The sequence below is a fragment of the Mus musculus genome, chromosome 14 (assembly GCF_000001635.26).
Source record: "Mus musculus strain C57BL/6J chromosome 14, GRCm38.p6 C57BL/6J".
NCBI lineage: Eukaryota > Metazoa > Chordata > Mammalia > Rodentia > Muridae > Mus > Mus musculus.
Genome location: NC_000080.6, coordinates 98,904,596 through 98,921,646, shown reverse-complemented (window position 1 = coordinate 98,921,646; position 17,051 = coordinate 98,904,596). Strand labels below are relative to the sequence as shown.

Below are 17,051 nucleotides of genomic sequence, written 5' to 3'. Positions count from 1 at the left end.
TTTTTCCTATTTTGTGTATATTTCCCCTTTAGACTATAGGCATCTTGAGAGCCATAATATTTTATATTTTATAAGATTTATGTGTTTTCTATTTAATTTGTATGCCCCTTGGAAGCCATCCCATCACAAATGCTCAATAAATATTGTTAAAAATGGAATGGAATTACTACAAATGTATTTTCCATTTTATATACTTCCAGAAATATTCCCATAAGATGTCAGAAAGAACGTAAGCGTAAATATGCCTGCTCCCATTGTATCCTTGCAGATTGCTGAGAGAGTGGATTTCGTTCTCAACACAGAAAATGGTAGTACAAAATAACATATGCTGATTACCTTGATTTAACATTTTATAATGTGTATACCTTTAAAAATAATCTATGATAATACAAATGTACAGTCTTCAGTCTGCCGATTATAAACAAACAAGCAACCAAATGACTGCTTTCTTCTTTAAAAACGTTTGCTTCCACTTAGTTATTTGTCGTTTATTTCCGTGAGCATGAATGACATGCGCGCTCTGCAGCGCATGTGTAGCTGTGGCAGTAGAATTTATGGGAGCCAGTTCTCTTTCTACCACGTGGGTCCAGGACTCAGATCATCTGGGTTGGTGGCAAGTGCCTCTATCGGCTGAGCTATTACTGCCTCAGTCCTTTGTTCTGACTGGAGGTTTCTGAGTATCTGTTACGCAATAGCTGACCGCAACGGCTGACCATGGCTTAACTGGACCGTCCTCGTAATTTAGGTGCCATTTTCCTTAAAGTAGCCAACCATGCGCTTTCTGGATGTACTGACCTTGCAGGTATGTTGGCTTTCTGGATGTACTGACCTACATTCCCTGCAGGTATGTTGGCAGAACTTTGAGGAGTGGCAATTTTCACGACTGTGCCACCTTAATACTTCTCAGTTGCTGGCGGCTCCCTGGACTCTAGATTGGTTAGTCAACTGGTTTTCTAGTGTACTTAACTAGGAATCTTCTCAAGTTCAACCTTTCTTTGTGCGTAGAGTATTTGGATTCAGTCTCAGAATCCCTGTGTTTTAGCCCACTTCTTCTCTCTCATCAAATAAATATTTTAGTATCACAACTAAAATTCGTATGCAGAATCCAACCACTTTTCCCCTTAACATCATGCCGTGATGAATTATTTGGGAATTTCATACAATGTACTCCGATCACATCCACCTCTCATTACCACCCCCGCAGCCCCCCCCCCAAGTTGAATTTGTGCTGCTCATTATATTTCCTGAGGCCTGGTCAAACTCCCAGTGGTCAACCCCATAAAGAGAACTGAGTGCCCCCCCGCCCCCATCCGGAGGCCATCAGCTGAGAAGAGCTACACTCCAGAATCTTTATCAGAAGTTTTAAAGTCTTTCTTCACTAACTAGCTTCATGTCTGGACTGTTTCCTCTTTTGCGGGGTGGGGAGAGGTTGGCACAGAAACCTTCAATGTCTCCCATTCTCAGGAGTCTGCAGTCACCCGTACCCCTTGCAAAACATGCCTGCCTGCCTGTAGTATTCCCGCGGAAGCATGGATCACAAACATCAACAGGGTCTCTGGCAGCAGCTTGGATCACAGATGTCAACCTCGTTTCCCTCCGCAGCAGGGATTGCAGAGGTCTTTCGAGGAGACTGAACCCAGAGAATAAACCATTCTTTGTTTTCCTGCTTAACCTAGGAAAGGAATCCTTCTTCATCTCAGATACCTTGTTGCTGCTGGGAGTCAGGGTGACTGTGTGGTTAAGCAGCGTGTTGGGGGCAGGGACCCCCTGAACTCCAGGCTTCTGTATGTCCCCCTTCGCTTGGCACTGGTTGCCCCGAAGGTATCCAGTATTTGCAGCTAGCACCAACCACTTTTTAAAAAAAAATAGAGTTTGTATATTTTATAGAACTTTTGAGTTCACAGTGCTACCCAAATACTACAGTTTATTTTACCAATCACTCTTCAACCTCTTTTTAATTTCTTTTGTTCACCCCCAGTCCAAGCCACTATTATCTTTGGTCCAGATCATTTGGTTCAAAACTTTCTCTTAGGGCTGATGAGATGGCACAGTGGATGAAGGGGTCTGCTCCCAAGTCTAATGACCTGAATTCAGTCCCATAATCCCTTATGGTAAAATGAGAGAATTAAGTTCTGCAAGTTGTTCTTTGACCTCCACGTGAAGGCCGTGGCATGAGCGCGCACACACAATTAAAAAGAAAATATACCATTTAGATAATATTAACAGCAACAATAACAAAATACACTAGTCTTTGGAGAAATGAAAACTTATATTTAAAACAAAACTAAAACTCTGTCTGGGTCTGATAACATATGGGAAAAGCTGCTGTATGCCTCCCAACGATCAGAAGTGTTGCAGCTGGCCAGGAAATCTCTGTTGTATTAGTGCTACCACTGTGCAGTAAAGGGTTTTTTTTCCAAGGGAAAAATTAAAAAGCGGTAGTTAGATCAAAATATAATCCTATCAATTTTACATAAAATATTGATAGGAAATAAAAATTTAGCATCCCTAGTGTGAATTCTGTGGACTGCATCAAATACAAATATATAGATTAAGGAAAGTTAACGTAATCTTTTTATGGGAACAAAAATCAATTACATGTCAGCTTTGTAGTATTATAAATGTATTTAGTCAGCATAGGATTTTTTCCAGCAGTGTTGTCTGCAGATTGAAATTGACTAACCAGATGTTAAATATTAAATAGAACTAATCAGAGCATGGTTCAGGAGGCTTTAAAAACAATGATCAAAGGGAGCTATTTATTACCTGATGTATGTTTCTGCTGAAATATCAGCTCTGTAATATTATATTTAAACTTAGTTTTTTTCCCCCAAGATTACATTTTTTTAGCTTTATATGAACAATAATTACTGTTAACAAATTAAGTTAACAAATTAACCAGGTAACCGAATTATTGTACATCATCATGGCTTGAAACTTGACCAAAAAAATATAAAGCTCAATTCATAGACATAAAGCCTTAGTGTGATGTTTAGTATGCATATAAAATTCTCAATAATAATACAAGTACAGGCCTGTGTTGCTTAATGAAGAGGAAACATTTTGTGAAGTGTGTCTTGAGGCAACCAAGTTGTTATGTGAACACCATTGAGCGTACTTAAATAAACCCAAGCCATATAGCTTTCTGCATACCAGGGCTACAACTATGGCATAGTCTTTTGCTCTGGTTTTAGGGCTGGATGAACAACACAACAGAGCTGAAATCCAGCACAAGAGAAAATGATGTAGTCAGGAGATTTGGCAAACAGGTACCTGAGGCTGCTCACAACTGATGTGCTCTAAAATCAGGGTAAAAATGTAATACATACATGAGCCAGCGGGTGAGAGCCATTCATTAATGGTTATTGACTATGTATGTGTATATGTATGTATATGTAGTGCATATGGTGTCTGCTAATCTTGGGTGTTCATGGCAGTGTGCTGTCTGTCTGTTGACAGGATCATCTCCATCCCTGTGAGAGAAACAGCACTGGGATGCTAGAATGGCTGTGGTATCACTTAGCCCCTGCGAATTTCCAGGTTCACAATAATCTTGTGCGACCACTACTGTAAACAGAGTCTGCTGTTGACTGCAACATTGTGTAGCATGTATCTGTAGGAAATACAGCCGTTTGCTTAGCCCATGTCTGCACACCAGACAGCAGAAGCAAGAGAGTGAGATGCTGAACAACTGTGAACAGTTCTTGGAGCTATCATTTAGTTATGGCTTTCAGTTTTAGAAAGTTCTTCAAGATACCAGAAATAAAAGATGGATTTGTTGTTGTAGTTTGTTTTGCTTTTTTGAGGTTGAGGAGGGGGTTACAGAAAATGGCACTGTACAATATCTTAAAAGTACACAGCACTGGCTAGTCATATGTCAATGCGATACAAACTAGAGTCATCAGAGAGGAGGGAGCCTCAGTTGAGAAACTGCCCCCAAAAGATTGGGACATAAGAAAGCCTGTAGGGAGGTGATTCTCAACCTGTGAGCCTTGACTCCTTTGGGGGGTCCAACAACCCTTCCACAAGGGTCACCTAAGACAATTGGAAAGCACAAGTATTTATATTATGATGCATGTCAGTAGCAAAATTACACTTATGAAGTAGCAATGAAAAGAATTTTATGGGTGGGGGTGTGTGTCACCATAACATGAGAAACGGAGTTCAAGGGTCATAGCATTGGGACGTTGGAGAACCTCTGCTGTAAGACTTAACTAATGACTAATGGGAGAGGACCCAGCCCATGATGGATAGCACCATTCCTGGTATTGTGGTCTATTATGGCACTACTGGGTTCTATAAGGAAGTACTTTGAGCAAGCCGTGAGGATAAAGCTAGTAAGCAGCACTTGCCCATGGCTTCTGCATCAGCTCCTGCCTCCAGGTTCCTGCCATGCTTATGTTCCTGCCCTGACTTTTTGATGATAGACAGTGATGTGGAGGCATAAGCTGAATAAACCATTTCCTCCCCTAGTTTCTTTGGTCATGGTGTTTCATCACAGCAACAGTAACTGTAAGCCACACATCCCATTGCATATATATATGTCATTTCTTAATGAAATCAAGATTGGGGCAGAAATGGAATGCTTTTATAGCATATTCCTCTGCCCTTTGTTATCAACCAACCAGTCAATCAAAAAGCCAAAATAAAACAAAACCAGAACAACAAACATAAAGAAACACCAAAAAGAAAATGTATAAATTAGAGAGAATGCTATATATTTACACTTCATCTCTCCCCAGCCCACATCTACACCTGTTTCAATTGTGCATTATATGAACAATAATTAATGTTAACAAATTAAGTTAATGAAATAACCAGGTAACCGAATTATTGTACATCATCATGGACAGAGGCTTTTTACACATAGCACATTTCCATCAAGTGTTCTTTTCCCACATGAAATAGAAATCACTGCGTAGGTAGAACAATATGTAGTTTCCAGGTCTTTGTATCTGCCACATAGCTCACACAATTTTGAGCGTGAGATGGTAAAAAAGAACCTACTCCAGACAGAGGAGAGTTCACAGTGGAGAGTCTGTCTGTCTGTCTGTCTGTCTGTCTCTCTCTCTCTCTTTCTCTCAGGGTCTTTATGTATGTCTAGTTGACCTAGGATTGACCATGTAGACCAGGGTGGCATTAAAGGTGTGCACGGCCACACCAGCCTGAGAGGCACTTCATGCTCTTTATCCCTCCTGAGGGTGGGTCCCCAGAGCATGAGCTCTTTAAATTATTCAAATTATGCATAAGATTTACTTTCAAAATTTGAACATGATTTTATATGGACTGCTAAAAAAAGTTTTTGTTGTTGTTGTTGTAGAATTCTGATGACATGAGGTGCATAGTTTCTGTTGTGAAGATTCTCTTGCCCAAAGGAGGACAAGTTGGGTAAGGGATACCATGTGCCAAATGCTGCTTTAGAAAGGCTCGTTTCTCACTGCGCAGGCTGCAAATTACACAGAGACGTTTGACTGGCAGTTTTCTATATTGTAGGCTTTCTGTTAACAGATTAACTGCTTTTTATGTTATTCTTTTCCCCAGGATTCAGGAAAGAAAGTGACATAATAGATTTCTTTTCCCTGGGATCACAGTAAACCTCCTTAGTCAAATCCAGTTGCTCTTTGGGAGGTAAAGAGCGAACTAACCTGTGTTTCTACAAGTTACAAAATCATTTACATTTATTACCCTTGCACAGTGAGGCCCCAAAGCCTCAGAGCTATGATTCTCCAAATCACTGCATTCTAAGCTTGACTGATTGGTTTAAAGGCTTGTGAGAGATTTATAATGATTCACTGTGTAAGCCAATGATTTCATATTTAAGGCAGGAGACTGATACAAATGATGGAAAACTTTAGACTGTCTTTTGACTTACTGGCTGGCCAACTATTTTCATAAATTTAAAGAAAAACAGCATTTACCTTGCACTGTGTGAATCTCACAATTTTTTTGGAAAGTACACACTCATTATAATGCATATACGCATGATAATTTTGTGCCTATTTATATTGCCAGTATGTATTACTTAGCTGTACAATATTTGTCTGTATTAAACACAGAAACTTAAAAGGCTCTGTTGCTTTTGAACTTCTTTGTTGATCCTCATAAAGTTTAAATTGCTTCCCCCCATTCCAGATTTGTTAACAGCACACACATTGCTGTCATTAAGTTTAGAAAAATTACCATAGTTAGGTTATTATAGTACTTAACAATAACATACAGTATTAGTATGTTGATTTTTGACAAAAGTTTACCTAAATGACTATGGTTTAAGTGTGGCATTAGTAGAGGTGAGGTAAATAAGTTGAGCATATGTTAATGACATTAAAGTTTATGTTTTGCCTTTCTAAACAATACAGACAACCTGACCTTTGTGATGAAACCCAAGTGTTTTAATTAAGAAGCTGTGGGGAGCAATGAGCTTATGGAGAGTAAGGCAAGGGGAGAGGTGAAGATGTATGCTAGCCTCTCATGGTCGTCACCAGCCATGCTGAGGATGCCAACGAGAGTGATCAGCCTATCACAAAGAGGTGCAGTTTCAAGCGTCTTTTTTAGAAGAGAATCAAGTCGTGTTGTCTCTTCAGCTGCTTAATTTGTTCCAGTTCCGAGAAGTGCATCCTTTCTCCATTTCCACAACCAATGCTTCCCTACATCAGTCTCTCATGCCCCCTAGTTCACCTCAGCCTATACCTTTGGTTCCTCCTGGCTCATACGTGACTGACTTCCTGCTTCTGCCATATTCTCCAGGCTCCTCCCTGTTCAGATCAGGTTTGCACAGACAGATCTCTTCCCATCCCACGTGTGCTCCTCCATCTTAGTGGATGTCCCATGCATTATTTCAAGGGCAGCACTCAAGATTTAAGAGAACAACTTTTGGACTTAGACTCAGTTCTACTCCCTGTCTTTTCCCTTCTATTCCAAGCAGTTCACTTAATCTCTCTAAACCTGTTTCCTTCTTTGTACAAATGGGACTATTCCTCCTTTAAAGACTTGTGTGAAGACGCAAACAACTAAAGAATGGTGCTAAGCACACTATAACTGAAATGTAGTTAAATTATTGTGGTTGCTACTAAGTTCACCTACAATAATGATACTTATAACAAACCTACCTTATTTGAATAGCCTTTGCTTATTCAAAATCTGTTCCTTGGAAACTCTGTAGAATACGGATCATGATTAGTCTTTGACATTTCTGTGGTCTCTGTGTTGAACTCTTCCTCTCAGTTTTTATAGCTCCACCATATATATATATATAAAATAAAAGACTGTTGTAAGTCACGTTATAGTTCAAATATGATATACGGGTGGATTTTGCTGACTTGCTGGTGTATCTTATTGCAGGACGACTAAAAGACACTTCATTCTTGGTTAACTTAATTTTCAGGGACTCCTGCGCACCCATCAGTCACCTCTTCTGGGTTCTTGTCTCGATGTACTGTCAAGCTACTAACTCTTGTGTTTGCATAATCTGCTTCTTCTTTTTTTTTCTGATAACTTCAACTTCTCGAGCTTCTTATTTCTCTTCTTTGAACATTTCCTTCTGTTTTCTCTGCTTGCTCAAAGATCACTATTGATGGCTTGGGAATCCTATTTGCAACATCTGTCAGTTCTTTTGTATGAATGTTTCAGGCACAAAGAGGGCCTCTTCATCGATTTCCCACCTTAAATTTTGCCTCTCTCTTTATCGTTGTCAAGAGGTGAAGGCTCTTACTTGAACCCTCTTCATCTCCATATCTGTGGGCACTGCCCCTTCCTTCCTTCCATGCCATGTTACATAGGAAAGCATGTGAGTCCTGTCTTTCATTTGAGGGGAAATGCCAGTCTTTGAAATTTAGTTTATTATCCTATTACTTGCTCATGAGACTAGGAAAAGTTATGTTGCAGTAAAACTCCAACCCAGATATGCCCCAGCAATGAAAACACAACACAGTTAATATGATTACATGCTGTGCGCCTAGATTGGTCAGATCTACCGCTACACTACCATCTTCCACATCTATGCGATCCCTTAGAACTTACAGTTTCTCCAGGCCATGAGCTTCTTCTGCTCTGCTTTTCTACTTTCTCCTCTGCGCCCTTTCCCCACCTTCCATTTCACCTTCCCTTTATCTGCCCAATCATCAGCTCTCCTTTATTTTACAAATTAAGGTGGGAAGCAGGTTTACAGAAAATCGCCTGAGTCCTGACTCATTCCTTGTTCACAACCACTCAAAGGAGAATGGAATTAACATCAAATATAATTAGCCCCAGTGCTATCCACAACAAAGTTATGGCTTTTTCTCTTTTTTTCTTTTTCTTTTTAATGTGATTTCCTCATTGTTACAGTGGCTTACATGTTCTGGGGCATTCTACAATCTAAGTGGAGGAGGATCTGTCTTTGTAATTTTTATTACTTAGTCCTTTGGAATTTAACATTTAGAATAACTAATCTAACTTAAACTATGTCTTTGAAGAGATTGACTTCCACTGGCTTTACTGGAGCAAGCATGCCTCAGTTATTTAAAATAACAAATGCTTATTTTGCTTTGCCTAGCCTGTTGTCAATTGCGGTTGTTGCTACTATAGCTCTCTTCCATTCTGTTAGGATCTCTTCATGTTTTCACCCAGAATCCATGCAGCTATGATGAAGGATCCAGCAGGTGGGAAGGACAAGGGGTAACATATCCTCTGGTAACATGTAATGTCTCCAAGTTATGTCTCTAAGTGGCTGCTTAGGTACTGCATGAGACCTTAGTGATCACGTGACTGTTCTCTCACAGTTTAGGCACTGGCATGGTCCTGTCACAATAGGCATAGGAAGTCTCGTGACATAGGGCAGGTGGGTGTGATTCTCTTTCAGGGTCTGGGAAGAGGGCTAGAATGGATCTCCCTAATAGTGAAAGTCAATTTTCTTTTTTGAAATTTGCCCATAATATTTGAATTATTTAAAATTTTAGATCTTAGTTTCATCTGTCAGAAAGGCTTTCTCGAGTGTAGCTGAGGAAGTGATTCAGCCCTTTAGGAATGGCCTTGGTCTACCTTGCTTACCTTGGGACTTAGTGACTTAGTGCACTAACGTGTCACAAACTTTTCAGTTTTCTCTGAGGTACAGTAAAGAATTTGCTTCAGCATAGATGAGGTTGATTTCTGCTTATCTGTGATCTTATCTTTTCAAAGCTTCAGGTTTTTTAAATTTGTTTTTGTTTTCTTTTGGCCTGTGATGTAAGAGTAAGTACGCGAGTTCAAATCCCTAACATTCTTGTAAAAATCTGGGCATGCCTGTGGACCCAGTGGTAGAGAAAGGCAATGACAGACAGACCCTGTGAGCTCCATGATCAGCTACTTTACACAGAACAGCAAGTTGGTTCGAGGAGGGATATTGTCTCAAAGTAGTAAGGCAGACAGCTACAGAGAAAGACACTCAACACCCTTCTGCCCCTGTGTGTGTGTGTGTGTGGGGGCAGGTATATCCAAACATTCTCATGCATGAAGCCCCTTACTACCCCTACACTCCCCCAAACAAACCTCTTTGGGTTTTACCTTTTATGAGGAACCAAGAATCTGTATCAGTTTTCTGTTACCCAAATGATGTTACCATCAACTATGGTATAAAACAGCAACCAACTGTACTCATGCAGCTCCTATGGATCAGGAGCAAAACCAGACTCTGCTTCTATTTTGAAAGCTAGGACTATCGTTTCAGCTCTAGGCTGGACTGGGGAGAGGTTCATTTTCCAGTTTATAAGATTGTTAGTGGCATCTGGAGCTTCTGTCCCATTGGAGTAAGAGCCTCTGTTTCCTGCATATTGGAAGAGGAAGGTATCTCTAATTTCCGTATCATGTGGACTTGTTTCTTAAAAGCCAGCCTGGTAGGAAATCTGTCCTGTCCAGACACACATTTCAATCTTTTGAAGCACAATCAAGGAAACTCTTTTCCCTTCTCTGTGGTCGATGGAGAGGAAGAAAGTCTGAGCTGCTACCTACACTCACAAGAAGGAGAATGGAAGGACCTAAAAGGTGGGGACCATGGGGTCCATATTAGAACTTGCTTATCAACCTGTAGATTGGAAATTTCTGTCTATTGATTCTTAAATGAGGTGCCTGATTCACGGGCTCTATTCTACAAAGGACAGTGCTGCTTCTGCTTGCTAGATGAGAGGGCAATCTTAGGGATTTATCTTGTGCTACTCTCATAGCATCTGTAACCAGTGCCTTGATATATTTATATTATTTGGGTATAAAGTTTTACTACAGAGTTATAGGCTTTTGGAAGGCAGGGATATATACTTTTATATCCTCAAAGCCACTGACATCTGGTTCTCACACCTCACTTACAGATGTTAGTCATTTTATCCTTTGTTGTCCATAGTTTCCTAATCAGCTTGTCCCATGATATATTACAGCTAGTCATATGCACTTGTCTCTCCTGCTTGTTTGGGTGTCCCTGAGATAGAGCAAAAAGGCTAGCTAGCCCCCAGTTTTCTTCTGTTTCCTGTCCCTTGTCCACTTGAGTTCCTATTACCAAACATCAAATACCAAAATGGCACATAGTAGATGCTTAAGCAGGGATGGCTCACTGAATAAATAATATTTTTTTATCAATAATTTACCTAATGAATCTACAGATTTCTAAGAGGCAATATTTACTATTGAATCTTAAGAAACTTTGCAAGCATGCAATGCAGCAAATGAAGCAGGAAGTGTGATTGTCTCATAGTTTCCCACTCAAAGTAGACTTAACAAAGTCAATTAATTAAAAATTTAAATACAACTAGGTGTCTCCCTAGAATCACAGAGCCTAAATTATGATTCCTTTCTGATCCATGGGTTTGCTTATGCTTTGATATCTCTCAACAGAAGAATGGATACAGAAAATGTGGTACATTTACACAATGGAATACTACTCAGCTATTAAAAATGACAACTTCATGAAATTTGAAGGGAAATGGGATGGAACTAGAAAATATCATCCTGAGTGTGGTAACCCAGACTCTAAAGGACATACATGGAAATGCAAAAACAAAAAAACATGGAGTAGAGACATAAGGAAAGGCCATTCAGTGACCACCCCACTTTGCGATCCATCCCATATGCAGACACCAAACCCAGACACTATTGCTGATGCCAAGAAACACTTGCTGACAGGAGCCTGGTATAGCTGTCCCCTGAGAGGCTATGCCAGCACCTGACGTAGACAGATGCAGATACTCACAGCAACTATCAGACTGAGTCCGGGGACACCAATGGAAGAGATAGGGAAAGGACTGAAGGAGCTGAAGGGGTTTACAACCCCACAGGAAGAACAATAATGTCAACCAGCCAGACGCCCTAGAGCTTCCAGAGATTACGCTACCAACCAAAGAGTATACATGTGTGGGCCCATGGCTCCTGCTACGGATGTAGCAGAGGACTGCATTATCTGGCATCAGAAGTCCTTGGTCCTGTGGAGGCTAGGTGCCCCATCAAATGGGAATGCTAGACGGTGGGGGTGGGTGGGTAGGTGGGGGAACACCCTTATAGAAGCAGGGTGGAAGATAGGGGAGGTTGTGCAGGGGATACCAGGAAGGGGGACAACATTTGAAATGAAAGTAAAATAATCAGTAAAAAATTTAAAAAAAGAAAAGAAAAGAAAAGGAAAGAAAAGAAAAGGAAAGAAAAGAAAAACAATTGTATTTTGGTAGACATTTTGTATTCATTATTGTGTTGAATTTGGTAGTTTGAAATATTAGGGTTCTTGGTGATATAAGTATCAAGGTTTCAATACTGGAAGGGACCTAAGGAGTTAAGATGTAGAAAGTGTTAGATTAATTTTATAAAAATTTACTTTTTGGATTTCTTTGACAGTACTGAATCATTTTACCAGCCTTGGGTAAAACTTAAAAGTAGAGTCTTCCTGATTTATTTTTTAGGAGTGGGGAAGTAGGCTGACATTTGTAATATGGAAGAGATTTGAGTATGTATGCTGCTTCTTTGAGTTTATTATACATGCTGAGTTCTTGTTGTGGCTATGAAATAAAAACCTCAGCTTTGGGGCTGTATTGATATCATTTGCATAGGGCCAGTGACAATGTATTTGGTCTGTTATAATAAGCCTGAGGCTGGATAGTTTATAAACAACAGAAATTTGTTACTTACACTCTAGAGGTTAAGCCTAAGTGAAATCAAGGTACTGACAGGATCAGTGTCTGGCAAGGTCTGCTTCACAGACTGCCTTTCTGCTCTCACATGGCAGAGGGAGGCAAAGGACGCTCACACAGACACACAGACACAGACTCACAGACAGACGTAGACACCCACAGACATACACAGACAAACACACAGATGCAGGAACACACAGACACACACTCACAGACAGATGTAGACACCTCCCCATACACAAAACACACAGAGATGCAGATACACACACAATTTTAATTGAAACAATAATACTACATATTTGTAGGGGTACAGAGTGACTTTCCAATGGTTATATAAAATGTGTAATTATAATTATCAGGCCAATGTAATTGACATGGCTATCACTTGAAACTTTCTCAGTGGGTCTTGGAAACACTAAAAATCCTATTAGCCCTTCGAAATATACAGTTTTTTTTTTAACCTGGACTACTGTATTAGTTCATATCTCTAATACCTCTGAGGCATCTGCTTGTATGATGTCATTGTTCTCCATGGGTCTCACGTCTTCATGTTTTTTTTTTCTTCATGTTTTCATGTTTTGGTTCCAGACTCAGGATTTTCCTGTAAACTAGAAATCTTTGAAAAAAGTTTTGCTTGCAAGTATGTATGTGTGTCCATTTGTGTCTGGAGGCCAGAAGAGGCCATCAGATTCTCTGTGGCTGGAGTTACAGCTACTGTGTGGGTTCTGGGAAGAAAATGTGAGTTCTTTGTACCAGCATTGAGTGTTCTCTGCTGAGCTCTTTCTAGCCCAAAGAGCCCCTAAATTAAATTCTTACATGCATAGAACACATACTATTAACTCTACCCAGGGGGCACGCTCTGCTGACATGTCCATTTCCTATTTGCAAAGCGTATTTACAGCTTGCTTGATCTGAGGACAGTGCTTGTTCTTTTGCCAGCTGGGTGGATATTCCCGCTTCTCATGTGAGGGTCCTATGTGACCCATGTCCTCGTGATCCCGGAAGTCCATATTCTCTCCCAGCTTTGTCATTCTGCTCTTCCTTTCCCTAGCCTGTTGACGTGACATATATTCATAGCACTGTACAATCTCACCAGAGTCTGTTTCCAGAGAGACCATCATTCTAAACAGGAACTGTGAACTCATTAGACAGTCACTCTCCCTCCTCCCCACCTTCAGCCCCTTGTCAACACCTAGTCTGCTTTCTGAAAACTGGCCTATTATTATAGGTGTTACTCATAAACAGAATTATACAGCATCTATCCTTTTATCTCGGGGTTATTTCAGTTTAGATGCCATGCTCAAAATTCACCCACATTTGTAGCATAGGTCAGAATTATATTTCTTTTCTTATGGCTGCATACATACACCACATTTGTTCATGAACATTTATGTTGCTTTGTGGCTATCAATCTTGGTATACAAGTGGCCTTCGACTCTTTTTTTTTTTTCAGTATCTTTGGATGTATTTGCCTAGCAGTAAAATCACGAGTCACCTGATAATTGCATGCGTTGTGTTCTGTGAGGAACTGCCCAACCATTTTTCAAGGCAGTAGCATAACTTTACATTCCTACCAGAAGGTCACTAGGGTTCCAATTTTCCTCTTCCTCACTTATATCCTTAGTCTGATTTTCAAAACTGATACAAATGTGTATTCGTAACAACAATCCAAGTGGAGGCAACCATTCATTGAGTTTTAGTTTTATCTCCTTAACAATAACCAGTGTTGACCATCTTTCCCCAGGCGTACTGTACATTTGTCTATCTGCTGAGATGATCTGTTCTTAAAGCCACGGATGCTGTCCTTCTATTACATTCAATGGTTCTGGCTTAGCTTTGAGTATCAGTCCTTGCATGCTGTTGTGAGTTTTGAAACTATTTTATTGCCTTCCACTTCAGTCAGGTCCTTCTAGTGACTTAGGTTCCTTGTGTTCTTGACCAGCCAGGTATCTTTCTTTGAGATCCTTAGGGATCTTTCTCCAGCTGTGGGCCATCTCCTGATTTCTGCCTCTGTCTCATCTTTGGTTTTATCTATCTCCACCCTTCACACTTCACTCACTACTGACTGTCTCTGGTTTCTTCCTGTTTCGAGTTTAAAGCTTTACCCCAAAGAGATGCAAATAAAGATGGTCCCATCATTGGTAGACAGACTTCCCAGTTAGTTGTTAAGCCTTTCATGAAAGGATGGATTGAACTGTTTGTATCTGAATTAAAATATCTGTTATTCAGTACAATAATCTGCACGAGAAAGCACTCCATACATACTGAATGGTTTGTATTCACTTTGAATATGGAACATCTGTCAGTATCTAAGCCTTTGGTGCTTTGTTGTTAATTTCATCCTAACACATCTTAGGCTTAGGAAAAGAAAATGTAGACTTCAGAAAAATACACGAGAATGTGCCATTTCAGCATGTGACATTACTGCTGTCTGAGAAAATTAAATTGCGGTCTGTGACTCCTTTTTAAACATTACATTTAAAAGGTTTTTTTTTTTCTTTAACATTTAAAACATGTCCAGTGGTGCTTACATTTGGTATCAAATATAAGTGATTAATAATTCCATGTTCTCTGAATTCTTGATTTGTTTCCCGTGTCACAGACTGAGACCATTAGGGGTGATTAGGGAGGATGTCCTTGAAGTCTCTTTCACACCAAGAATCTCCCTTTCTTTTTGGTTCACTTAACTTAATGTGGGAGTTGCTTGTGACATTTTCTCCATTTCACCTTCTGAGGTTATGGGCCCTATTCATGTGCCACATTTCCCTCTCAGATGAGTAAGTACGACTTTTATGAATTTTCTTCACTTGTGGAATTTAATTTACATGAATAATTAGGAAAGGACCAAGTGGAAATTTCTCTCTCCCTAGGCAAACAATCTCGTTAAGAAAATCAACTGCAAACTTTTACTTTCATTTTTCCCCTTCTCTCTACCCTTAAATTTATTGCTTGCTACAAAGAAGCAAAATAAAAAGAAACAGAGTATTGCTACCTACAGCTATTTTACATATTGATATCTGAATAATTACCTTAGGCCATGCTGAGTTACAGTATGAAGTACTATTTCCCCGGGGCATTATCTTAAAATATTTTACTTCCTTAGCATACAATATTTTAGAATTATGTAAGGAGTATAGCTGTTAACAGACATGGAGTGTGCTGGCAGAAACAAAAAGATTAGAGAGACTTAATAAACAAAAAAGGGGGAATTATTTACAGAATGTTCCATAATTTAAATACTGTTACCATGTAGCTAGTCAATTACAACAAGGAACGTAATAAAAGATAAAGCTATAGCCACGTACAGATGATTGGTACTTGCATATTTTCTCTTTCCAGTTGTGTGGTTCAGATGAAGGTCTGTTTGATAACTGTTTCTCTCATTTTTATTTTGAGTCCTGTATGCCCACAGCCAGTGCTTGCTTTCCATTTATAAAAACACAGGTCTGCAAGAGATGCTGGGTAAGGAGACTCCTGGCTGCTGGGTACATGGTCATACTGTGAGTCTGCTCAGTTCAGGGCTTCAACACCCCAGAATGTGGTGTATAATGAGGGTTGGTGAGGTGCTGTGTGTTGCCCCCATATTTTTTGCTCTACGAAGCTGAGTTGAGATGTGTTCACTGACAACTCTAGACTAAAGTAAAAGGCAGTGTCAGAAACAATCGCTCTAAGTGGGGCACACCATCAGACGTGGGCTGGAGTTCTGTGGTTCTGTGGACTGTGTGACAATGATGGAATTACACATTAAATTATTCAGCTCCCTATATTCTTTCTTTCTTTTTTTAAAAGAGGGAATAGAACTACATATTATTGATTATATATTGATAAACATATGCAGAGATGTTTCTTCACAAATGAGAGAAAATGCCTCTACTAACCAAACAACCTGTTTTATTTTTTAAAAATTTATTCTTTTCTCATACAATACATGCTGACTGCAGTTTCTGCTCCCTCTTTCCACTCCCCCCCCACCCCCAGATCCACTCCTCCTCTGAAAAAGAGCAGGATCCCCAGGGATATCAATCGAACGTGACATAACAAGTTATGGTAAGACTAGGCTCAGATCTTCATACCAAGGGTGGGCCAGGAAACTCAATAGGTGAACCCAAGAGCAGACAAAATAGTCAGAAATGCCCCCTCATCCACTGTTAGGTGTCCCACAGGAACACCAAGCTACACAACCACAACATATATGCAGAGGACCTTACCTGGATGCATGTTGCGTCTGTGATTGTAATGCCAGTCTCTGTGAGGCCCTGCGAGCCCTGCTTAGTTGATTCTGTGGGCCATGTTCTTGTAGTGTTCTTGACTCCTCTGGCTCCTACCTTCCTTCCTTCCTTCCCTTCTTTAGTAGCATTTCTCGAGTTCCATCTAGCCTTTGGCTGTGAGCCTCTGCATCTGCTTCCCTCAGTTGCCGGATGAAGCATCTCTGATGATTCGGCTTCCTGTTTTCTTATTTGCAAAACTAAGTGCGTGAATTAAATGAGATCATGCAAGGAAAACACACGTTCTACTTCCTGATGCTGCTGTCATTGTTTTTGCTGTTGCAATGAGACCAAATTTTTACAGTCGTAGAAAAAGGGCTGCTAATTGCTACCGTTCAAACCAGAAACTGTATCTCGGATTCCAAGAGTAGCGTCAAAACCAAAACAAATCTTACACGTGCATCTGAAGTGATGGAGTGTGCTTGCTTCTGCAGTTAGTCTGAGATGCCACTTTTTAGGAAATCAAATATAACCATACACATTTGTTTATTAAGTATTTCTCTGCATAAAATTTGATCATATTGATTTTGCTTATTATAAAATAAGACAATTTCTAATTTTTGATGCACTGTCTGTTGTCTTGGAACTGAGTGCCCTTGTATTACTCTTGCAGATGGAAAAACCAAATGCAGATTCAACAATGTGATTGCTGTTAGATTTCAGGTTCGTAACC

At 40.0% G+C, this 17,051-nt stretch overlaps 1 long non-coding RNA gene across 1 annotated transcript in view; it reads right to left on the bottom strand.

The window, feature by feature from the left end:
• Nucleotides 1–16,517, bottom strand: part of Gm41228 — a 63,774-nt gene extending 47,257 nt beyond the window's left edge. The window contains exon 1 of the long non-coding RNA XR_874888.1: nucleotides 16,322–16,517. This is a non-coding gene — a long non-coding RNA (predicted gene, 41228). The remainder of the gene's footprint in view (nucleotides 1–16,321) is intronic.
• Between the last annotated feature and the right edge of the window lie 534 nt (nucleotides 16,518–17,051).